At 43.4% G+C, this 25,331-nt stretch overlaps 1 protein-coding gene across 1 annotated transcript in view; it reads right to left on the reverse strand.

Annotated features, from left to right (window-relative positions):
- LOC105509075 overlaps window positions 1–25,331 on the reverse strand; it is a 280,070-nt gene that overhangs the window by 24,278 nt on the left and 230,461 nt on the right. Inside the window, exon 5 of the transcript XR_001001379.1 lies at window positions 6,320–6,432. The gene's annotated coding sequence lies outside the window, so the exon portion shown is untranslated. The remainder of the gene's footprint in view (window positions 1–6,319; window positions 6,433–25,331) is intronic.

Below are 25,331 nucleotides of genomic sequence, written 5' to 3' on the forward strand. Positions count from 1 at the left end.
GGAAGCCCAGAGAAGGTAAGTGACTTGCCTAAGAACACACAGGTAGAATTAAACAAGTTTGGAAGTAGAATTCAGGGAATCACAACCTTTTTTCCCATAATCATACCACCTTGCTTAGAACAGAGACACACCTAAGCAAAAGAAAAATATATATATTCATTTTCACTGGATGGCAAAATAGCAGGAAAGAGGAGGAAAATCTAAAGACAATACATTCCTTGCCACTCATGGGCTCTTTGAGACATTGTCTCAGCTCAGAGCTCTGGGGTGGAGCTTGGAGCTTTATCAGGAATTACCCTTCCCCACCCCAACATGTAGTGAAGGGTGAGCTAAAAGGACATTCTTTATGTCAATCCTGGTGGCAGTGTGTAGGCTCAGTTACTCAGTCTAAGAGCTTCAGGCTGCTCACTGAGTCCATTGTGCAGGTAAGAGAAGTAACGTCCTGGGAGAAGAAATGATCTGCTCAAGGAAAGCCAGCTGGCTTTGGGCAGAGCAGACACCAGATCACTGTGTCACAACACAGAGTGAGTGGTGGTCAACATCACTCATCATCCAACCCTGTGGGATTCCCAGAGCACAGGGCACTTCTCTAGACTGTGAGGACAAAGGAAACTCTGGTCCCTCTGGCAACCCTTCGAATTTTACACAATCTGTCTACTGGTTTGATATAATTTCTAAGGCAAGTGGTTCATTTTGATAAAATGAGTTGTAGCTATGAAAAGATAGCAGTGAACCTGGCTGGGTTTGTCAACTTACACATGAGAAGGGATCTGGAAGTATAATGAATGGGAAAGCAGATAAATAATTTGTGTATTTGGTCCAAATAAAAGGTGGTTACATCCACATGATGCAATAAAACAAGGTAGCAGTTAAAAAGAATAGAGTGGCTACCATGGATAGCACTCCTCAATATATTGCTGAGTGAAAAGGAGTAAACTGCAAAATACTCTACCAGAGGTGTACACAATAGTACTCAGTGTGTGTATGTGCATGCGTGTACACTTAAATGAATTAGAGCAGTCTGCAAGAATGTGCTATAAAAGATAACAAACGTGACCTACACAGAACTAATGAACAGACAAGGATTGAGGATGGGTGAGCTAAAAGGACTTTGGCTTTACGTGGAAAGTTTTTAATTTTTCCGAAATGAATGCAATCATTTAATATTTATGTAATAAAAGTTTAATTTGTTTTAAAAAAGGAGAAAATAGAAATATAATTTTAATGATTCATCTATCTATTCACTCACTGTTTGAGCATCTATTATGTGCCAGGCATGAAAGAAGGTAAACAAAATCCAGCCCCTGCCCACAAGAATATGTTCTAACATAGAAGGAGGAGGTTTCCTGCTTATAAGCATGATGAGATGTATTACAAGTGCTCTGGTGAATGAAGAAGTCAGAGCAGAGTAGGAAAATAAAGAAAGGGATCTCCATGTTTCACAGGAAATCCAAAGGCCAAAAACAGAGTCCCCAGTCAATTCTGCCAAGGCCTGCCATCTTGGAAAAAAATGAGTATAATGGCAACAGTTTGCAGAAGGACACATCTTTTGTAATTTTAAAGTAATATCCATGATCCCTCATTTCAGCTAGAGTTCACAAATGAATATAATAGTACAGCGGATAGTTTGCAGTTTGTAAACATTTAACCCCCATGAATGGAGAGAGATGGTTTTGTTGCTTTTTAAAGAAACTGACTCTTTGGCTGCATTTATCAGTACATATGGTTTACTCCACTAGACTAGAAATGGCTCTGCCAAAATTGCTGCTTAAATTTGGGTTTCTAAAAATAACTCATGGGAAGCCTGCAGTGTGAGAGGAAGATGGTTGCACACAGCTCCAGGGAGGAAAATCTCAAGCATTTGATTTGAATTACCTAAGAGCTGAAATTGAGTGCAAATATCTCCTTGTAGCAACTGCTATATAATTAGCCATCCTAATGGAATCCTTTCAAAACCAAGGCAGTTCAACAAGTTATTTTAATTGAAAATAAAATTTCCCAACCAACTATTCTGTCAAAACCACATTAAGTGAAGATAGTTAAGCAGTGACCAAATCACTAGAAAAAGCATTATGTGTTATGGGAGAAATAAGCGGGAAAGGAAGAGGGGGATAGGTTTTTTTTTTTTTTTGGAGACAGTCTCGCTCTGTCACCCAGGCTGGAGTGCCGTGGCACGATCTCGGCTCACTGCAACCTCCGCCTCCCAGATTCAAGCAATTCTCCTCTCTCAGCCTTCCGAGTAGCTGGGATTACAGGCATGCACCACCACATCCAGCTTATTCTTTTTTTAATTTTTTTATTTTTAGTAGAGACGGGGGTTTCACCATATTGGCCAGGCTGGTCTCGAACTCCTGACCTTGTGATCCGCCCACCTTGGCCTCCCACAGTGCTGGGATTACAGGCGTGAGCCACTGCACCCGGCCAGGATATGCTTTTCTATATGGGTACAATGTGGCAGTTTTCTGAGCTCCTTTTTCTAGCTTCATGTGTCTTCTGGTCTCTTGGAAAAGTATTCCGTTTTCTCTGCATCGATGTTACTGCTGGGGCTATCACCTGAGTCCGGTGCGTCACTGTTTTCTGAAAAGAAGCAGCCAAGTTAAGATCTCAGAGATAAAGAGGGGAAGAGAAGAGAAAATGGCACTTGCTTTCTGTCTCGTTCATGACTAGCACAAGGACACCTTCCATCCCAGGAGGGCCACATTCTCGGAACTTCTCTGCACCTGGACTTTCATCTTTGCTACTTATCAGCTGTGCCAAGTTATGTTCAGCATCTCTGAGTAGCAGTTTTCTCATCTTAAAAAGAAAAAGAAAAAAAAAATTGGTATTCTCACACCCCCCGGGATGGTCAGGAAGGTCAAATGTGTGCACAAACAATTTGGTATTCTAGACAGTATCTGCAACTGCCTGTGTGAGGAGGGCTAGGGAGGGGACCAGACCCTTCCTCACGAGTTGAAATGGGTTGGTGCATGAGAAGGACTAGGGAGGGTACTAGACCCCTCCTCACAAGTTAAAATGGGTTGATGCGTGGACCAGCGGCATCAGTACTGCCTGAGAGCTCACTACTAGAGCAGACCCACACCGAAAAATTGGTCAAAAATCTGTATTTAACAAGTACCCCTGGAGATTTGTGTGTGGTTCATATTTGAGCCTCACTGGCTGGCTCCATCTCCCAGGTGTGAGATTCTATATCAGGTGACCTGTGTCAAAAGGAAGGGAGGGAGGAATGAAGGGATGGAGGGAGAAAAGGAGGGAGAATGGGGTCAATTAAATGAAAAAACAACAAAATTAAAAGATCTCCGAGTTACTAGTTACGTGGGTTTAGGTTAAAACGTCCTCTCAAGGAAATCTAGACCTTGAAGCTACCCTTTTTGCTTAAAGCCACATCATTGAGCTTGCGATCCCCATTCAGACCAAACATGTGGCCCCTCAGACTCATCACCAGGTCTACATCTAAAAATGCTCAGGTGGGCCGGGTGAGGTGGTTCACACCTGTAATCCAGCACTTTGGGAGGCCGAGGCGGGTGGATCACTTGAGGTCAGGAATTCGAGACTAGCCTGGCCAACATGCTGAAACTCCGTCTCTACTAAAAATATAAAAATTAGCTAGGCATGATGGTGTACAACTGTAATCCCAGCTACTTAGGAGGCTGAGGCAGGAGAATTGCTGGAACCCAGGAGGTGGAGGTTTCAGTGAGTCAAGATCGCACCACTGTACTCCAACCTGGGCAACAGTGAGATTCTGTCAAAAAAATAAAAATAATAAAAATAAAAATAAAATAAAAGTGCTCAAGTAGACAAATGTGGTAAGGGAATGTCTCGTGCTACAGAAAGCTACCTGATTTATTTTTCCCCAAACCGCTAGGCACTGTGGTTAACCAACCTTCTAAAAACCCCAGCAGTGGCTGCCTCCAGCCCATTTCGCTTGATTAGGAAAGGAAACATCTCTTCCAGAAGATTCTGAAATTCTAGTTTCCTGAGCTTCGTGGTGACTAAAATGGAGTTGAGGGGAAATGACTCTTAGACTTTCTGTCAGTGTAAGTGGAAACTGAGAATGAGACACAAAATATAAAGAGACATATAAAATCCTAAGTTTGGAATAAGGAGCCCTGGCGATGCTTAGCTTATAAGGCACTTTTAAAATCCTTACTGGGAGGAACTATAATGAAAACTTGATTTTAAAAACAGGGAGGTGGAGGCTCTGCAAGGTTGAGTGGCCAAATTAGGAATTGAGCGCTGTGTTTTCCATCCCATGCACGCCTGTTCTATGGCCCAGTATCCATGTCCCCAGCCACCTTCCAGAAATGATCCAGTAGTGTGTTAGAAGAATTACACTATGTCTTTGTGGTCTTTGTCACTGAGTCTTCACCTGAAAGTTGATTCTACTGATGAGGGGAGTAATGGTGATGTTCCCTTGGATAAAAAAGCCCAGCTTCGGAGCCAGAAACTTTTGGATTCAAATCATGGCCCTGCTACTTATAACTAACTTTTCGTAAATTGACCCCTCTGAACCTCTCAGTTTCTTCATTTTAAAAAATGGCAACAATAATAGCTAATAAGTATCAAGTGCCATTCTAGGCACTTTATGTTTATTAACTATGTGAGCAGGTGCAATATACTATTATCATTCTTCATGTAGAAATGAGAAAGCCAAGCTACAAAAAATCAAGTGATTTTCCCAAGGCCACATGACTGATAATCGTCAGAACCAGGATTCTATAGGAGCCTGTGATGGAGCAATATCAGTGCTCTCAGAGGGCTGCCAAGAGATATCTATGAGATCATGGAAATAAAATGCTTCCCAGGCCACCTGGCAAAGATAAGTGCTCAACAAATTATAACTATAAGGTTTCCATTTCTTTTGTTTTTATTAATTAATTAATTAATTAATTTTTTAGAGACAGAGTCTCAAATCTGTCTCTCAGGCTGGAGAGCAATGGCATGATCATAGCTCACTATAGCCTTGACCTCCCGGGCTCAAGCGATCTTCCCACCTCAGCCTTCTAACTAGCTGGGACCACAGGCATGTGCCACCAAACCTGTATTTTTTTTAATTATTATTATTATTTTGACTTTTATAGAGACGGGGGTCGCCTTAGTTGCCCAGGGTGGTATTAATCTCCTGGCCTCAACTGATCCTCCCGCCTCAGCTTCCAAAATTTCTGAGATTACAGGCATGACCTGTTGCACCCATCCTAAAAATTAATTTCTTGAGCTAGCCAGAAAGACAAGGTTACTATGGCATCCATGTGGCTGATAAGAAGGGGAAGTTGCTGCTTGCAGAAGTGGTACTCTCTGACAGGTTTTCATCCCCACCTGTCCTCAGCAGGCATTCTGCTTTGACATCATGGTGCAGGGCAGGAACTTGGGTGCTCTGCCCTTTGAATCTTTCTATGGATTTCTCTCACGCAGAACCTACATGGGAACCTCAGCTGGAGTAGCTGGCGCGGAAATGGGTCTCATGTCTGCCTGGCAAAAAGAATTGCCGTTTCCAAAACGAGCTGGCCGGATCTAATCCCCAAAGCAATGGACATGTATGAGTGACTCACCGCTTCTGAAATTCTCTGCAAATCCAACAGATGTGGGGGAAGATCCCCGGTATAGAAGAGGCAGCGTGCATGCAAAAAATTGGCAAATGTAGAACTCTGATGTAGAAGACTCTGTTGGCTGCCAAGTTACTGATCAGCCACTGCTCTCTTCTTCTTTATTAAAATATTCCCAGTTCTGTTCAGGGATAAGGCAGATAGCAATGTGCTCAAAAGAAGTCCATGGCAGGGGGAAGAATTGGCCCTGGCTTGAAACAGCCATGACAATCTTGTTATCTCTGTCAGGGACTGTCTGGAAGCTTACCTGGCCCAGTTTGGTCAGTGAGACATAGGGGAAGTCTACTGGGGATTTCTGGGGAAAATTTTCTTCCCTAATAGAAGACAAGGAGTCAGTAAAAAGACCCCTTTTTCCCTGCCTGATGCTTTTTCCTGCTCAAAATGCTGTTATGACAAAGTGATGTCTGCAGCAGAAAGGGCCATCACAGGGATGCTAATCAAGTGCCCTGATGCGGTTGAGCTGTCAAATGCGTCCTTTTTGATGCATCTGCCAATACCAGGTGCTGGCGAGGACAGAGGGAAACAGAAACCCCTGAGCACTGCCTGTGGAAGTGTAAATTAGTACAGTCATTCTGGAACACAATCTGGCAGTACTTGCAAAATTAAGTGCGAGTGTGCACTATGACTCACCCGCATCACGGTCCATATCAGAGAAACTCTCCCACAGTCCATATGGGCACAGGTGTGAAGAGCTCATCACAGAACTAGGCTGTGGTTACCTAATGTCCACTAGCAGCAACAGGAGAAGCAAACAGGGCAGGAACTACGGCAAGGGCAGGGTAGATGCAGTCCCTCAGATGAACCAGGTGAACACAGAGCACCAACACTGGCTCTGAAAAAGAGGGTTGAGTAAGCAAAAAAAACCAGATTGAGATCTACAGCAGAATCCCATTTGTCTAAATTAAAAACAGATACCCAGTCAGAACAAGACAGGGAGGATCCTCACGCAGGGCCTGCAGCAAGCACACCGGAGTGGCTGCCTATGGAGGAGGGAAGGGAATGGGAATAAAAATTCCACACTGGTCTCATCTCCTCTTGCAACAGAGGAGGCAAGTGGCTGGGGGTAAAGGGCCTGGTAGAGATCAATGATGATGACAATGACAATGAACAAAGAAGGCATTCATAATAAAATTCAAAAGAAAACAACACAGCCAGATTTAGAGTCAGAGAATCCAGGTATGAATGCTGCCTTGACCCTTCCTGGCTACGACTCTTTGGCAAATCACAGTGCCTCAGTTTCCCCATCATGAAGAGCCAGGTTTGAAGAGTGACTCTGCAGAGCTATTATTTGAGCATCCAAGGAGATAGTGTGGGGAGATTCTGAGCTTGGAACGTAGCAGGGGCTTCCTGGATGGCAACTGCCAGGAGCCCTAAGGATTCAGCTCTCTCCTCTATAAAATGGGGATTATTACATTACCCACCCAGCGTGATTATGGTGCAGTTAAAATGAAACATGATAATGAGGGACAAAAAGCAAGATCATGACACCCAGGAGCACCTCCCGTCCTGACCCCTGTGTGCAGCAGTCTGCGCTGTGCTCATGCCTGATACAGCAGCAGGGCTCAGGCTGTCCTGTCGTGATGTCATTCCTGGTAGAATATGGGCCTTATACATTCAATATGTATATTCCCTTTTACTTTATTCTATGGTAATGACTGGAGTTTAACTGAATAAGACAAGTTATTAAAAAAAGAAGAGATGAGAAGAAAGAAGAGAAAAAAGAAGCTGTCGTGCTCTTATTATTCCAAGTAGGCAAAACCTTCATTTTTCCAGTGAACAGCTAGCCTCTCTCTAGAAAGGTTTTCTGTAATCTCAGGAAGGACGCAATGCCTTACGTAATTATCACATCACAGGTTGTCACTGCTCTCCTTAAGGTGCTACCTCTTCTCCACCAGGACCCTTCAGATGTCTGGGAAAGCTTCCGTGAAACAGAAGGACCATGTGTCCCTGGAGTCCGCTTTGTTTCTAATTTTGCCCTTAAGTGCAATAGGCTGCAAGAACCCCCTTTGGCACACAGCTTTCTCGTTTTCTGGAAACTCTCTCTTCCAAATAAACTTCCCAAATAGGGTTACAAGGTCAAAGTAAGGCTTTGATGCCTCTTGACAAATTGTTACTCCAAAAGAACAAATTATGCTGCCATTGGCAATGGAGGCATATGCCAGGCTCTGACACATTCTTAAAATAAACCCCAAAACCGGCTGGGCGCGGTGGCTCACTTCTGTAATCCCAACGCTTTGAGAGGCCAAGATGGGCGAATCACGAGGTCAGGAGATCAAGACCATCCTGGTCAACATGGTGAAACCCCGTCTCTACTAAAAATACAAAAATTAGCTGGGCGTGGTGGCGCGTGCCTGTAATCTCAGCTTCTCAGGAGGCTGAGGCAGGAGAATCATATGAACCAGGAAGTCAGAGGTTGCAGTGAGCCGAGATCATGCCACTGCACTCCAGCCTAGTAACAGAGCAAGACTCCGTCTCAAAACAACAACAAAAACACAAAACCTATTCTAATTTTTGGCAACCTGATGGGAGAGGTACATTACCATTGTCTGGTTCTGGTGAACATCACTGTGACTCCCAGGGACCCCAAGTTCACTGATGTGCTATCTTCCTCTTATGAGGTCTGTGTAAGGGCACCCACATCTTGCTAAAGTGGATTTTCTGCATAGAAAGAGACCTCTTTCACATCGGCAGGCCTGAGGGGTGGAGCGGTGGATGGGACAGTGAGAAAGTCAGGGAGAGAAGAGTGGGAGCCTAAAGCCTCCTGGGAAAGAAGGAAAAACAGGAACAACAAATGAAAACATTTGTGTAAAAAACTGCAAAAGAGAAAAAAAATCCCATGTCCACTGAGGACACATCTCTATAAAATGTATGCATGCACAGCAGGAAGAGGCGGCAAGAGGCCAAGCAGACATGAAGGCAAGAGTTGTAATTGGGTGAGATGATGGTTCTGGGGTTTGGGCATTCTTTAAAATTGTTTTTATAGATGTGGTTATATTGATTTTCAAATAAGATAACCAAAAAAAACACAAAGTATGTTAGTCCAAGAATAGAAAAATAAGAGCAGAGTCAGGAGAGGAAAGGCAGAAAATGAAATGAAGTAAGGGCATGAAGACAGCAGGATCAGTCTCTTCCATCCTTAAAACCCCTCTGGGGCATCCCTCAGGTCTAAGGATAAGGTCAAGCTCCTTCCTGCAAGCAGGGAGGTCCCACATCACTCTTCCAGCCCCATCCCTGGTCGCTGGTCACAGGTTGCTCCAGCTCGCCCCTAACTCCAGTTCTCCAGCCCAGGCCTAGGTTGGGATCTCCACAGAGCATTCCTCTGGCCCCTCTGTTGGGTTAATCCCCACACCTCCTTCTGGGAAGAGCCTAAACATCTGTTCCCCTGGGAAGCCTCCCTTTTCCCCTAAAGTCGAATCACTGCCTAGTCTCATCCTGCCAAGATATCCTGTGTACTCCTTTTCTGAGTTTCCCACTGCAATGGTTTGTACTGAGCTGCTCCAATATAGACCTTTTGACTAGAAGTCTAACCATTTTAGGAAGGGGACATCACATAGGGACTGTGCCAGCCATGGAAGGAAGGACTGGCCTGGGAGACAGGATAGGAAGAATGAGCTGGACAATGCCCATTAGACAACTCCATGTCAGTTTTCCCCTTCTACTCTCTAGCCCCACACAGCCAATCCAATCAACTCTTCAAAAACTTATTTCTCAAGTGCCTGTTATCACCAAGATATTGTGGTGAGAAATTGCAAAACCCAGATCATTCCTTGAGTGTATAACCTAGTTAGGGAGTTGAGACTTCAACATGAGGATTGTTAGATAACCATGCAGCAATGAAGTATAAGATAAAACAAGATTGTCAAAGATTAATTGAGTGTGGGCACTGTGTGGTCTGAGTTCAGGAGAGCAGGGTCACTGTGGCTGCAAAGGAAAGTCCTCTGAGAGCCAGATTTAAAGGATACCCACAGGACAGGTAGGTGTGCAGGGGGTGGGGTGAGAGGATAGCATTCAGTGATCAAGGCCTAGAGCAGGGAAGGGGTACTGCATGCTCAGTGGCCAGCAAGAAGTCCCCTGAGGAAGGGTGTGTTAGGGTCAGAATTTTGAGACCCTTAAAACCCAAGCAGAAGAATCTGCCCTAGAAAGAGATGAGTGAAGACCCCATAAAGCAGTGCAGCTGATGAGAATCATTTGTGAGGATAGATGCTCAGAACAGACTAGAAAAAGATCCAGTTAAGAACCTCCCATGAAAGTGAAAGCAGGAAGACAGGCATGTGGTACCAGAGCTGCCACCTCCCACCTACAGGCATGGTGGTCAACACCAATTCATTACAGCCCAATTTCCTACAGGGCCCAGTTGGGACCTCAGAGTTGTTTCCCATTCAGGGCCAAGAAAACTTCTACCAGTGGATCCAGAGTGACCGTTCAAACTTATTTTGCCTTGCAGGTTGTATTAGTATTAGTCAGAAGTGACGCTGTTACGCTGCACTAACATGTCTTTCCAAATTTTAGTGGTTTAAAGGAACAAAGATTAATTTCTTTTTTCAGCTGCATGTTCATCACAGGTCAACCTGAGATCATGCTCAATCTCAGCATCATCCGGACCGGGCCAATGTGGCAGCCTCTACACACAGCACTGCTCAGCAGCAGGCCAGAAGAGTGACCTCTGGAGGGTTTCTCACTAGAATTCCAACATGAAGGACAGAAATGACATGTCAATTCTGCTCACTACTCCTTGGCCAGAATTGTTCACCATGGGCAAGAAAGTTCAGTCTTACTCTGTGGAAGGCAGAGTCAGAGACAATAAATGGCCTAAGCATATCCCCTTTCAGGTCACATGGAATTTACTATTCATCCATTTAAATAGCAAGAACTGGCCGGGCGCGGTGGCTCAAGCCTGTAATCCCAGCACTTTGGGAGGCCGAGACGGGCGGATCACGAGGTCAGGAGATCGAGACCATCCTGGCTAACACGGTGAAACCCCGTCTCTACTAAAAACTACAAAAAACTAGCCGGGCGACGTGGGGGCACCTGTAGTCCCAGCTACTGGGGAGGCTGAGGCAGGAGAATGGCGTGAACACAGGAGGCGGAGCTTGCAGTGAGCTGAGATCCGGCCACAGCACTCCAGCCTGGGTGACAGAGCGAGACTCCGTCTCAAAAAAAAAAAAAAAATTAAATAGCAAGAACTTATTTTAAAATGGCATGCTCTGCATCCAGCCACTTTCCTTCTCATTATCTTGTTCTGTTTTCTTCACAGTAACTGTCACTATCTGAAATATCTTAACTGAAATGCCTTAATTGTTTAAGGATCTGTCATCTGTTGTTGCCTGTCTCACAGACCAGGTTCTAAGCTCCGTATCTGCTTTGTTGGCAGTGTGGGGCACACAGTAGGATGCTCGGCAAATATCTGTGAAATGAGTAGGTGAATGAACGAAGAGGTTCCACAGGGAAGGGGCTCTGTCAGCTTTATTTAGTGTACACAATGTCCAGCACATAGTCGGAACTCAGTGGGCTGCTGAGAAGTTAGCCAGCTTTTCATGTGTCTACTTGAAGTGACATGACTCAGCACTTCTTCCCCTCTAGGTGCATTTCCTCTCCCTTTCCCCTTATAGGGACTTAAGCTGAACACTGGTCTTGACAGATTACTATGCCTATTAATTTCAACCCTGAGACCTCCCAACTAACCTTTCTCTTTACCCTCAGGGATCACGGCCAGGTTTCAGACTCGCCTGAGCACATAGGGACCAAAGGGAAAAAATAGCCAAAGTGAAAGAGAAACGAAGAGACTTCTGGCTGGGCGTGGTGGTTCACACCTGCAACCCCAGTACTTTGGGAGATTGAGGTGGGTGGATAGCTTGCGGTCAGGAGTTCGAGACCAGCCTGGCCAACGTGGTAAAACCCTTTCTCTACTAGTAACACAAAAATTAGCCAGGCGTGGTGGCTTGTGCCTGTAATCCCAGCTACTCTGGAGGCTGAGGCATGAGAATCACTTGAATCCGGGAGGAGCAGATTGCAGTGAGCTGAGATCGCACCACTGCACTCCAGCCTGGGAGACAGAGTGAAATTGTGTCTTGAAAAAATGAAAATAAAAAAGAAGAGACTTCTGAGGGGGATGTAACCATCCCTTGCACACGCATGCACATGCACGTAAATTGCGAATGCTTCACTCTAGTCTGGCCTCTTCAGGAACTTTCTGTGCAAACTTGGGCAAGTCATTTCCCCTGTAGGCCTCTGTTTCTCTGATAGTAAAACCTGGGTATTGAAGAAGGACATTTCTAAGGGGTCTTCCAGATCTAAAATGCTACAAGCAAGAAATCATCTAGGGGCATATTTCTCAGAGCAGGGTGGGTGGGGTTACAGCTTTTATAAGGCTTTTGTAGGCCTCACACACATTGTATAAAATACATTAATTGCACTCATATCCCTCATTAAAAAATAATTCCTATGTAACTGTGAAAGTTGAGGCAAACTTGACAAATTGACATAAAGTTCTATAAAACATACACTATAGCTATTTCTAGTTTGCAGTTTGTTTTCGTATTTTTATGCTAAGAATTTTACATGTTTGTTCTCAAGGTTGTTTGTGGGTCTTTGAAGTATCGATAAGTCCCAGACATTCTGTTTATAGCACTTAACTGGTCAAATGGGACTATCTCAAATGTTCGGTAAAAATGTCATTTGCAGGCAGGGCCCCACCCTAGACCCACTGAATTAGAAAATCTGTTGGGGGAACCTAGGAATCTCCATTATAGCATGTTTCCCAGATGATCATTTGCAAACTGAGGTTTGAAAACCACTGCCATAAAAAGATGCTGAGGAAATGGGCTGGGGGAGGCAATTAGGGAGGAGGAAGGAAGGTTACAAAGGTGACCAAACAAGGGTGAAAAGATGACGGTGCACAGCTTACGTTTTGCATGTGTGCAAATGTGCTTCTGCCCACGTGAGCCCACACGTTGCACCAGAGTAAACACATTTTGCAAAACCATGAATCACTCTGCTGAGCCCCTCCTCCAGACCCGGAAAACAGTACTCAAACATTCTGGGATTGCACCCCCTCTGGTGATTTGCAGGAGTTAATATTTCTAGCATATCATTGGGCACCCAGCCTGAAGACTGAAGGTGTTTCTGCCACGGACGGGTACTGCAGGAAGGACTATCAATAGCGCTGTCACCCAGATGTTTGTGGCAATGAGTTCTAGCTTTGGTTAATAATACATACTAGCTCCATCAGTGAGCGGTCTTAACTCATCTGTGGGGGTGGAGGTTTTGTTTAATGTTGTTTTTTTTTTAATTCACAGATAAAATTGTATATATTTACTATTTACAACATGATGTTTTGAAAGACACAGTGTATACATTATGGAATTACTAAATCTAGCTAATTAACATATACATTACCTCATGTGGTCATCCTTTTTGTGGTAAGAACACTTTACATCCACTCTCTTAGCATTGTTCATGAATACAACACATTATTAACTACAGTCAAAATCGACTTCTTGAACTTATTCCTCCTGTCTAACTGAAATTTTATATCCTTTGGCCAATATCTCCCCAACCCCCTCCCCAGACCCTGATAACCACCAGGCTCCTTTCCAATTCTTTGAGATCAGCTATTTTAGATTTCACATATGAGTGAGATCATCTACTATCTGTCTTTCTCTGCCTGGCTTGAGCCACACACGCAAAAGTTGCATGTGTACATATATGTGTGTGTCTGGTACACACACATATGCACACAAATGCACACACATACCAAATGTTATACGCATATGTATTTACTTTATTTTTTGAAACAGAATCTCAAAAGTTATTTATTTATTTTTTGACACAGAGTCTCACTCTGTTGCCCAGGCTGGAGTGTAGTGGTACAATCTCAGCTCACTGCAATCTCCGCTTCCCGAGTTCAAGCAATTCTTGTGTCTCAGAATAGCTAGGATTATAGGTGTCCTCCACCACACCTGGCTAATTTTTGTAGTTTTGGTAGAGATGGGGTTTTAACATGTTGGTCAAGATGATCTCGAACTTCTGACCTCAAGTGATCCTCCCACCTCAGACTCCCAAAGTGCTGAGATTACAGGCTTGAGCCACTGTGCCTGGCCTGCATGTGTATTTAAGCATCTGCAATGATTAGAGATGAAACCTAGCAATAAGAAGTCATCAAACTATACTGCTGAGTGCTGGTTTTCATGGTGCCAGGAAAGCCCAGGATAAAGGGGTAGGTTGGAAAGAAAGGGTAAACTAATTCAAAAGGCCAAGTACTGTGCTAGGGATTCCTACGTATGTCTCACATCAGTCCAGTGGGGAGAGCCTTATCTGTCCCTTTCTTCCAGTGAGGAAACCAGGACACAGAGAAGATTTGTGACTTGCCCCAGATACTGCAAGATCAAACCCTGACCCAGCTAACCACAAAGTTCATGTTCAGTGCCCCATGCAGTGCTGCCTGAAAGTTCCCTAGCTTTAAACATAGGAGGGTTGGGAGAAGGAAGCCTGTTCTAGAAAGGGGGAACCTGAGGAAACTGATCTCTCAAATCAGAGAGAACAACCCAAGTAATTTCTCAACAATTTAATTCACAAGCAACCAGTGGTTAGTGGAAAAAAATAAATCACAGATTAGCAATAAGAAAACAAATACACGTATAACCGCATCCTCCCTCAAGTAATAGTGTTTTCATACGTCTATATTTTTACTAGCAAATACATATTTTTTCTAGCCTACAAATGACATGATATTTTTGAAATTTTATCAAAATGTATAGAATTTTGCCTTTTTAAGAACATGGATAATGCGTTTGCTTGCCCAGTTCTCACCTTCCGTGAATTTATGTCAATCCATACATTTCTTTCCACATTCTAAGGGGGAAAGAGGAAATCCTTCACTTATTTTTTGTTTGTTTGTTTCCTGTTGTCTGCTCCTCCGAACAGATGCATTTAGGAAGGGTTAAAGAGTATCCTACTAAATGTTGTGTTCTGGCAGATAATGTGGCCTTCAGAAACACACTAAACAAAAATTAAGTTGGTTTCCTCCTCCTTATAGATGAAAATGAAGAATAGGTTTTGTAGCAATTGAGAGAAAATAATTTTTTAAAAATTATCTTAATGCCAAAGGAAAAACCAGCTGTCTTGTCTCCCCCTGCACCATGGGGAGCAGCCCTCCAAGTGCCCCCATCACCCCTTCCAGGCATCCACTAGTTGGGAGAGTGAAAAATAGCCTCCTTTTCACTCCCCTGTTGTTAACGAGGCTCCCTATTGAGATGTAGTTAATCACATCAATTAAGAGCTTTTCTTGCACGTGGCCTTGCCCGCCAGGCACTGGCCCTGTGTCCATGGAAAGGTGGGTAAGATAAGCAGCCAGTCAGGCCATGTGATAATTAAAATACAGATATTCTGCTTTTTCCTCTCTTTCTATGTTTTTTCATTTGTACATTTTTTTTTTTAATCGGGCATAAGTCACAGGCAGTGAAATGCTCAATTCGTAAATAAACAGTTTGATGAGTTTGACAAATGTAAGTATTCAAATGCACCAAACCAGCAAGACACAGAACATTTCCTTCTCCCAGCTGTTCCTGTGTCTTTCACAGTTGCCTCTGCCATCATCCCAGAGAAAACCACTGTACTGACTTCTAGCACAGTCATATGAATGGAGTCACGTTCTGTGTTTAAAGATAAACATGAATAATGAGCGAGAACAAGCAGCTTCTTGCAGGAATGTAAAACAGTGTAGACACTCTGGAAAAGAGTTTAATAGGTGCTCAAAAGGTTATACATAGAGTACCATATGACCCAGCAATTCCACTCCTAGGTATATACATGCCCAAGACAAACGAAAACATACACCCATACGAAGCCTTGTATGAACCTTCAGAGCAGAATTAATCATAACAGTCCCACCACCAAAGAAACAACCCAGTGTCCATCAACTAATGAATGAATAAATAAAATGGGGCATATATTCATACAATGGAATATATTTGGCCATAAAAAAGAATGAAGTAACTTAGATGAACCTTGAAAACATTATGCTAAGTGAAGGAAGTTGCTCACAAAAGACCATATATTCTGTGATTCCATTTACATGAAACGTCTACAATCGGGGAATCCATGGCCAGGCGTGGTGGCTCACGCCTGTAATCCCAGCATTTGGAGGCAGATCACTTGAGGTCAGGAGTTTGAGACCAGCCTAGCCAACATGGTAAAACCCCATCTCTACTAAAAATACAAAAATTAGCCAGGTGTGGCAGCGTGCGCATGTAGTCCCAGCTACTTGGAAGGCTGAGGCAGGAGAATCACTTGAACCTGGGAGGCGGAGGTTACAGTGAGCCAAGATCATGCCGCTGCACTCCAGCCTGGGTGACAGAGGGAGACTCCATCTCCAAAAAAAAAAAAAAAATTCAGTGGTTGCCTAGGACTGGAGATAGAAGGGAGATTGGGAGGTGATATGTAAAGGGTAGAGACTTTCTTTTGAGATGAGGAAAATATTCTAAACTTGGTAAATTGTATGGTATGTACATTATATCTTAACAAAGCTGTTTAAAGAAAAAAAAATTTAGAATCAAAAAAAGTAAAGACAATTGTAACGGGCGGAGAAGACAGATTAACTGCAAAAGTGTTTGGCACCGTGGCCCAAGGACCCCATGCCACCTGGGAAGCATAATTGGTGTTCAGGAAAGAAGGTCTCCTTCCCTCCCACGAGAAGGTTGAGGAGTTGGCTGCTTTCCTCAGGAATCCCTGCCCTGCTCCCAGAGGTTAAACTCTGAGAGTCCAGGAACTATTCATCACATTCATTTGTTTATTCCACGAACATTGATTAAGCTTATGCTTAGTAGGAAGTACATAACCACATTTAGTTCTGACATAGCTATCAAGTGGCTGCATTTATAGGGATATCTTGAATGCCTCTGTGTGTCTGGCCCTGCGTTTAGCAGGTCATCCTAGGGTGATCCTAGGAGACTAGAGTGGTGGAAGGAGCTCATCATGAGAGCGAGACCAAGAACTCTGAGAGCAACGAATCTGGTTCTAAATTTCTTTTTTTTTTTTTTTTTTTTGACGGAGTCTCTTTCTGTCGCCCAGGCTGGAGTGCAGTGGCGCGATCTCAGCTCACTGCAAGCTCCGCTTCCCGGGTTTACGCCATTCTCCTGCCTCAGCCTCCCGAGTAGCTGGGATTACAGGCACGTGCCACCATACTCAGCCACACCTGGCTAATTTTTTGTATTTTTAGTAGAGACAGGGTTTCACCATGTTAGCCAGGATGGTCTCGACCTCCTGACCTTGTGATCCTCCCACCTCAGCCTCCCAAAGTGCTGGGATTACAGGCGTCAGCCACCGCGCCCGGCCTCTAAATTCTTATTCTACCATACATTAGTGCATGACTTTCTCTTTTCCTGCCTCACAATTCCTCACCTGCAAAGAGCAATGACTTACCCTATGGGTGAGCGATGAGGAGTCCAGTTCTGGGAACCAGACTCCAACTCTACCACTTCCATGCTGCATGTGGCTTCAGGTAGTTTCTGAACCTGTTTGCAACTCACTTCCCCATGTGTAAAATGGGGATGGTATGATAACTGCTGACACTATGCGGGACTGGATGAGCTTACACATGTAACCCAGGGGTCAGCAAACTCTTCTTATAAAGTGCCAGACATTCAATATCTTGGGCATTGTGGGGCAGCTGGCCTTACTGCCCCTCCTCATCTCTGCCATTGTAGCGTAATGCAGCCATAGGCGATATGTTAAGAAAAAGGGTCTGCTATGTTTAATAAAATGTTATTTATAGGCACTGAAATTTCCATTTTCATTTCATGTAATTTTCATGTACCACAAAATATTCTTCTTCCCTCGATTTCCTTCACTACCATTAAAACATGTAAAAACCGTTCTTCACACTTGGATTGTACAAATACAGTGATGGGGACAGATTTGGCCCATGAGGCATAGTTTGCCCATCCCTGACATAAAACATATAAACAGTGTCCAGCACATAGTCAACTGCCCTGCTTAGCTATTGAGCCTGGGCAACAACGGCTGAGAGTTCACCTGTGTTAAGCTGCGTACTGAGCCTTTCCCTGCCATATCTCATTCAAACCTTATCATAATTGTACAAAGGGGGTTCTCACGTGAGAAAGCCAGGACTCAGGCGAGAAAAGCAGCATTGTAAATCCAGGTCTTTCTGACGTGAGCCATTGCTTCTATCCATGATAAAATATGTGCTGGCCACCAGGACACAACAGGGAACTGACTCACTTGGGCTCAGCTCCAAACAATACAAATCATGATTTAATTAATCTGAGATGTGTGTTGCACAAAGCAAGGGCTAGAAGGAGGAATAAAAGGGCACTCACTACACAGTAAGTAGTGAGGGAGAGCCCCTAAAGAAGGGATGATGGCCTGAGAACAGCCATGCGTCTGGTGCAATACCGAGTGCCAAACAGATGAGGCCGGAAGGTAAATCCACCCTGGAGCCCTGCTGTGCAGAGCTCGGGGACATGGTTGTCTCTTATGCTGGGGGTGGAAGGAGACACTGGTCCCCACTTTTTCAAAGGGAACTCCGCAACCTCAATAGCCTAACCAGCCCTTGTTTCAGCCATTCTAGTTTATGGGAATATGTCCTAATAAAGTAGGAAAACATATTCACAAAGATTTCGCTTTAGGAATATTCATGGCAACACTGTTTATAATAGTGCCAAAGTTGAATTCATTTTCTGTCTGCCCTAGACACTTAGAAAAATTCAAAGGGTTTTGCCACTTAGGTCTGAACAACGGTGACGGCTGGTGTCCAAGCAATCAAATGGTGATGTAGTAGAAGTGCACGTGTTGATGTCAAAGTACATTTGTCATGTATTTAGTAAAAGAGCTATTTACAAACTAATGTGTATACCACCATACAACTACACACATACATAGACACACATATACACACACACACATGCATCAGTTTGTTTAATTAGTTACATCTAAGTGATATAAGGGTTTTTCACTTTTTCTGGAAGAGGTATATACTGCTTTATAGTAAGATGAGAAATAAAACTGATGCTGGACAAGAGTTCAAAACTCCCAGTGATTGGTTAGGTAGAATCACTATTCATTAATTTATCCAATACAACCTTAGGAAGGATCCATCACAAGCTAGGAACTGGGTTATGCACTGAAGAATTGAGAGAGATGAGACAGACAGAGCTCCATGTTGAGTAGGAAAGCTGGTCAGGTAACCGCGTCCGTTCATTCAGTGGCACTGATGTTCTATAGCATTTTCAGACAGGAGCCCCAGCTCCCGATGAAGGGTCCAGCCTCTTCTGCTAATTTGATTTCAGGACTGGCTGACACCCCACACAATCAGCTTTGGATCAATTTAACGGAAGACCTTCTGGTATCCACAATGAGACTAGTGTTTGGATTGGAAGTTAGGCCAATGATACCACCATGTGAGTCTTTCTTTTCCTCACTCACAAACAGGGTAACCTCTTGCAGCTGTCAGGATAAGCGAAGGCTCTGGAAGTGTTCTGCAAATGGCAAGGCCCTACACACACTGTGGGAGAGATTTAATGCTGAGATCCCAACTTCATTCTACAAGGATGACGACCTGGAATTTAAAGGACGATGGATGCCAAAATGCAGGGAGGAAAGCATGTTTATGAACTGAAAGGCTGAACAGAGACAGGCAGTGAGCAGTGGGATTCTAGGTCACCACACCTTGGAGGGACGGACACCTCATTCTGTGCCTCCCACCTCAGCCAGCGCCAGGGTGGCTCCTGACTTTCTGGTGCTTGTTTGTAACCCCAAAGACAATCTGTACATTTGAAATTGGATAAAATTTCCCTGCAGGTTTTTGTTCACATATATTAAAGAGAAGTATTTAGGAAGCATTTAGTACCTAGGGCCATGAAAACAAATCTTAACATATCTCACTGCTGGTAGAGTAGAAAGAGAAAGGTTTTTCCAGTTAGGTCATAAGGGTTTGAATCTTTGTTCTGTGCCCTTTTGTAAGCTATTATCCCCTAGCTTCGGGGCAATAATACCTTTTCTACATGGTAAGTAATAAGAAAAGCAACACTTTTTTACAGTATTGATGCTCAATAAAGAGCAGTTGTAATTTTCCTAGTGGGAAGGCCTCAGGGAACTTACAAAGCAATGAGGTCATATCACCCAGAAGCTGGACGTGGGGTAAATCAGCTCATTCTGAATGGGAGGGAGGCCCAGGGTGGTCTGGTCATCTCACAGCTAAACTTGACGTCAGCTCAGCCTGGAAGCGGTGAGGTGAGAATACCCTGTCTCTCTCAATGATGCGGGAAGCTAAACTAAACTAAAACTCCAAATGTGAAACTGGCCCTGTGTTCTGCACTCCTCTGAGATCATGGTTGTGCATGAATAGAATGCATTCAATTTTTCTGGGGAGGGAAAGGAAAATGAATTAACCAGAGAGTAAAGAAGGTACTGCTGGGGCAAGCATGGGCTGCCAGGGACCCGCCATGATCAGAAGTACCTGTGATGCTTCCATCAGAATCACCCCAGAGTAACTGGGGTGATTCTAGGTCAATCTCTTAGAGTCAGCAGGCCTGGGGTGGGGCTCAGGATTCTGTATTTTACCAAGACCCACTGATACACTTCTGATGCATCCCAAAGGCAGTCTTGGGAACCATTCGTGTGGTGGAGAAGGCACTGGGCATTGGCCTCGGGAGACCCCAGTTCAACACCCAGCTGAAGACCAGTTCTCAAGCCCAGTGGTAAAATTTTCTCAAATACACTGGGGCAGGGCCCAGGGTAAAGTAGCCTAGGACTTGTGTACAGGCTGCAAACATATGTATAAACAGGGAAACATCTTTGCGAGCTATGCATGCAATTTTATGTATACACGCAATGAACATATATTGTACAAATAAATATATACATATGCAGGTGTGTACACAGACACATATGTATGCATATATGAGTATACATACATGCACATTCAAATGTAAATACATGAACGCATGTATACAGGCATGCATATGCGTGTAGGCATGAATACACACACACTCCTATTTCAATTAATCCTCACGCAAGTTCCACTTTAGTACCAACATTATCCCCATTTTCTTTATAAGGAACCTGAGGCATGAAAGAAATAAGAAACTCACCTAAGGTCCCATAGCTAGTCAGTGGCAGAGGCAGGATTTGAAAAGGACAGGCTGGCTCCAGAGTTTCTGTTCAGAGGTCACTACATTATTATAAACCAACCCAAGAGGTTAAGCAGAGTAGAAGCTGAGAGTCATAAACTTGAAAAGCAACTTGTGCCCGGGTTGGGCTGTGCCCAGTAATGAGTGATATGAGTCCTCCCACTTCTGTACATGCATGTGCATGTTGTTTCTCCCATCAAGAGTTGGAGTTGGTTTCCTGCCTTGAGTCTGGGCTGGTCTGTGGCTGCTTTATCAGGGGAAGGTGATGGAAATGATGCTGTCCTAGTTCTACATCTAGCCCTCAGGAAACTTTCACATCTACCCACTTGGGATTCAGCTACCCAACCTACCATAAAGAATGTTGAGCTAGACTGCTCATGATGAGAGACCTCATGCCAAGAGAGAGGCCGCCAGCCACTCCATTCACCCCAGCTGAAGCACCAGACTCCTAATTTAATGCAGCCACACACAGATTCCAAATGCTCCCATGTGGAATAGAAGAACCACCAGCAGAGCTCAGTCAACCTATAGAACTGTGAGAAAAATAAGTTGTTGTTTTAAGCTACTACATTTTGTTATGGTTTGATGTACAGCAAATAGAGAACTGATTCATGCACCTACATGGCTTGCAGTAAAGTATAAATTTTAGAATAACCAGCATTATGTGTTGAGCACTGGGCCAGGCAGTGTATTCAGTGCATTACATTCATTGTCTTGTTTAGTCTTTATTGGCATTAAGGCAGGAGGTGTTAATATTATTTCCATTTTATTGACAAAGAGACTTAAGCCCAGAAAAGTTAAGTAACTTACCCTCGGCATTGGCAGTTCTTAGAGTTGTACCTAAATCTGTCTCATTCTGAAGTCTGCATATTATGATGTGCAGGGTTTTAAAAATAAAAATAAAACAAATAAACACAAAGCTTGCATGTAACATTAACTAGTGTTCTCCAGAAAAACAGAACCAATAGAATATGTGTGTGTATGTGTGTCTGTGTGTGTGTGTGTGTCTGTAGGGACATAGATTATAAGGAATTGACTTACACAATTCTGAGGACTGTTAAGTGTAAACTCTACATGGCAGGTTGGCAAGATGGAGATCCAGAGAAGCCTTGATGTTGTAGTTTTAATCCAAAGGCATCCTGGAGGCAGAATTTCTACTTCCTTAGGGAACCTCAACTGTTTTCTCTTAAGGCTTTCCACTGACTGGATGAGGTCCACCCATGTTATGGAAGATAATGTGCTCTACTCAACGTCTGCTGATTCAAATGTTAATCTCATCTGAAAAATATCTTCAGTGACCTCTGGACTGGTGTGTAACCAAAACCTGGGTAACTACCCAAGGTGACAGATGAAATTAACCATCACATGGCATTTCTCTCACTCTGTGATCTATGTCCCTGAAAACCTGGGCCCAGCATTCCCAGTCACAGTCATGATTCACACAAGCAGCAAAATAAATGAAAACTGCAGTCAAAAATCTATCAAATTAAACATGGAGTGCCCAGATTATGTGGCAAGAGGCAACCAGCCACATTGAACCCATCAAGGAATGAGCCCAGAAGACAAGGTGAACTGGCACAGCTGAAGCGGGCCATCAGTGTTTCAATCAACAGGTGCAAGGAACTGAGGATGGCAACAATTAGGAAGCCATGGTTGGTTCCAGGAGCCAGCTTTACCCTCAACTTGCTATGAGACCTTGGGTCATACCTCACCTCTCTGAGCCTCAGTTCTCCACATAAGCTTGCTGTTCTGCAAAGAACTGTCAAGTTCTTTCCATACTTCTCTTCGACTTCATCTTAGGCACAGGTCATTGCCATAGCAACCTACTTTCAACGTGAAAGAAGTCTAACAAATACCATTTTGCCACTACACAGAAAGTGGGGTACAGAGCACATCATGCATTTCCTGGTGGCAATAAAGTAAGTCACTGGTGAAACCTCAAAAACTTGGGAACCCCCAAAACCCAGGTTCTTCTCTTTCTATTTGTTGGGAGAACCAATAGGAGGTTCTCACCCTGTTGTCACACAATGGATGCTAACTTAGCATTTGTAGGAATTCACATCCTCCCACCACCTCCTACAGTCACCAGCAGATATGCAACCCAGAACCCAGACTGGCAAGAGGTTATCACTCACACTGAATTTTGCTTTTTTGTCCCCACTAAAGGCAGCTGTTTCCTACAAATTTGTGTCAATCAGGCCAGGAAGTTTCTTTTTCCCTGCAATCCATTGTATGCAGGAAGATCAGAGGGCCCTGTCAGATACAAGGACGGAACCAGCTGGGCACTTGGAGATATAGGCTGGCTGCCCTGGCCTGGCCTTGCCCCAGACTCCTGGTTGCTCAGCCAGTCCACTGTGCTAGTGCAGCTGTACCTATTGACAGATGCTGAGAACAGGAGACTTGTTACGATAATTAATTAGGAGCACTGGCATCATCGTAAAGAGCCTCTGTTCTGTTCCAAAACCAGCTAAGAAACTCACATCAGTCACATCCTTTCCTGTCTCATAAACATGCTGCCTCTAGTCTATTTAGGGGCAAGGGATTGAACTCATTTCCTAGGGGTAACCTCTCTAGTAAAACAAAGCCATTCTGAGGAGCCTGTGTGGACATCAGGCAGGACTGCATCACATTCTCACCTCATGGATGAAAAAGCTAAAGCTGATAATAATACATACATATATATATATAAAAAATGCCCACATATATAAAATATATGGGTATTTTATATATGTAGGTATGCATATATATGGGTCTATATACATATATAGGTATTTTATACATATACCTTTATATATAGGTATTACATATATATACCTATATATAGGTATTATACACACACACGCACACACACATATATATAGACCCCTCCAAGATGGCAGTTGACTGAGCACTCACTATAATCTATTCGCTCATTTTTTTTTTTTTTACTATTAAGGTAAGACTAATAGGAAATTATTAATGCATTGCTTCTATGTTGATCTAAGAAAACCAAGACTTAATGAAGTTAAACAGTTTGCTCATAGTCACTTAATGAATGGGTGAGCTCAGATCTCAACCTAGCTGTGCTAAATTCCTAGATCCAGGTCCCTTCCTCTTTACTATGCTCTTAACTCTGTGTCCAGTGCATAAACTGCGGTGAGAACTTACCCAAGAAATAGGATAATGATCCTTTGTTTCATGCACCACCCATTTGTTGAGCATCTTTGCTGGGGTGGTTACTAGAAGAAAGCACTAGAAGGGTCTGGCAGAGTGGTTAGATAAACAAATCCTGGAGCCACTCTGAGGTTTAAAATCCTGGTTTTACCATCTACTGTCTTCATGGGAGAGCTAGACTACATTACTTAGCCTTTATGTGCCTTGGTTTCTTCATCTGTAAAATGAAGTTAGTGACAGTATCTCTACCTCAGTTGGGTCTTATGAGGATAAAAAAATTTGGTAAACATAAAGAACTTAAAACAGTGCCCTACACATAGTGTGACAACAGCACTACTTTTTATTGTTATGACTGTTGTAAACACAATTGACCTCATCCTTTCCCTTACAGGATCCTAATCTAGTGAAGGAACACAGATGTGAAATAAACAAAACTAAATGTATCATTTTAAATAATACTGTGAAGAGAAAAATAGTGTGAGCAAGATGGCAGAATAGTAGTTTCCAGTGTTCATCCCTTCACAGAAACAGCAATTTGAACAACCATCCATGAAAAATATACCTTCACAAGAGCTAAGAAATCCATATGAGCAGTTACAGCACCTGGGTGGAGCATAGAAATAATAAAAGATGCATTGAAAAGGGTAGGCATAACAGTTTCACATCACTCACATCACCCTTCCCCCAAGGCAGCACAGTGCAGCATGAAGACAGATACCCTTCGTGTGGAGGAAGGAGAGTGAAGTAAGCACTCAACATCAGTGCAGATCCTAGTATCAGGTTAGCCTTCACAGACCCATACTACAGGCATGAACATAGTCAACAAAGTCATCCCAGTGTATCTCAGTGCAAGTTTCACCCCCAGGGACCCAGAATCTAGGCCTGTACCCATGGACTCAGGCACCAGGCCAGCCTGCTTAAGAATTCCCGCAGTAAACTTGCCCTCAGACCCTGCCAGTCAGTCCACCCAAAATATCTTGACTGGTGAACAGCTTTCTTGGCCTAAACTAATTTGTAAAGAATAAAAGAGATCTTTACTTCTTAAAATATGTAGACATCAATACAAGACCACAAGGGTTACAAATAGACAAGTAAACATCAATAAAAAACAAACTGAAGCATTGAGACTTATGCATTGTCTGACAAAGAATTCAAAATAATTGTCTTGAAGAAACTCAACTAAAAGAGAACACAAATAACAAAATCAGAAAAAGAATACATGAACAAAGTAGAAGTTCAACAAAGAGATATAAACTATAAAAAAAGACCCAAATAGAAATTCTGGTGGTAAAGCAAAATGACTGAACTGAAAAACTCCATAAGGAACTTCAGCAGCAGACTTGATCAACCAGAAGATGGAACCAATGAGGTCAAAGACAGGCCATTTGAAATGAGTCAGAGGAATAAACAGAAGAAACGAATGAAAAAGAAA

Source organism: Colobus angolensis, unplaced genomic scaffold (assembly GCF_000951035.1).
Source record: "Colobus angolensis palliatus isolate OR3802 unplaced genomic scaffold, Cang.pa_1.0 Scaffold17, whole genome shotgun sequence".
NCBI lineage: Eukaryota > Metazoa > Chordata > Mammalia > Primates > Cercopithecidae > Colobus > Colobus angolensis.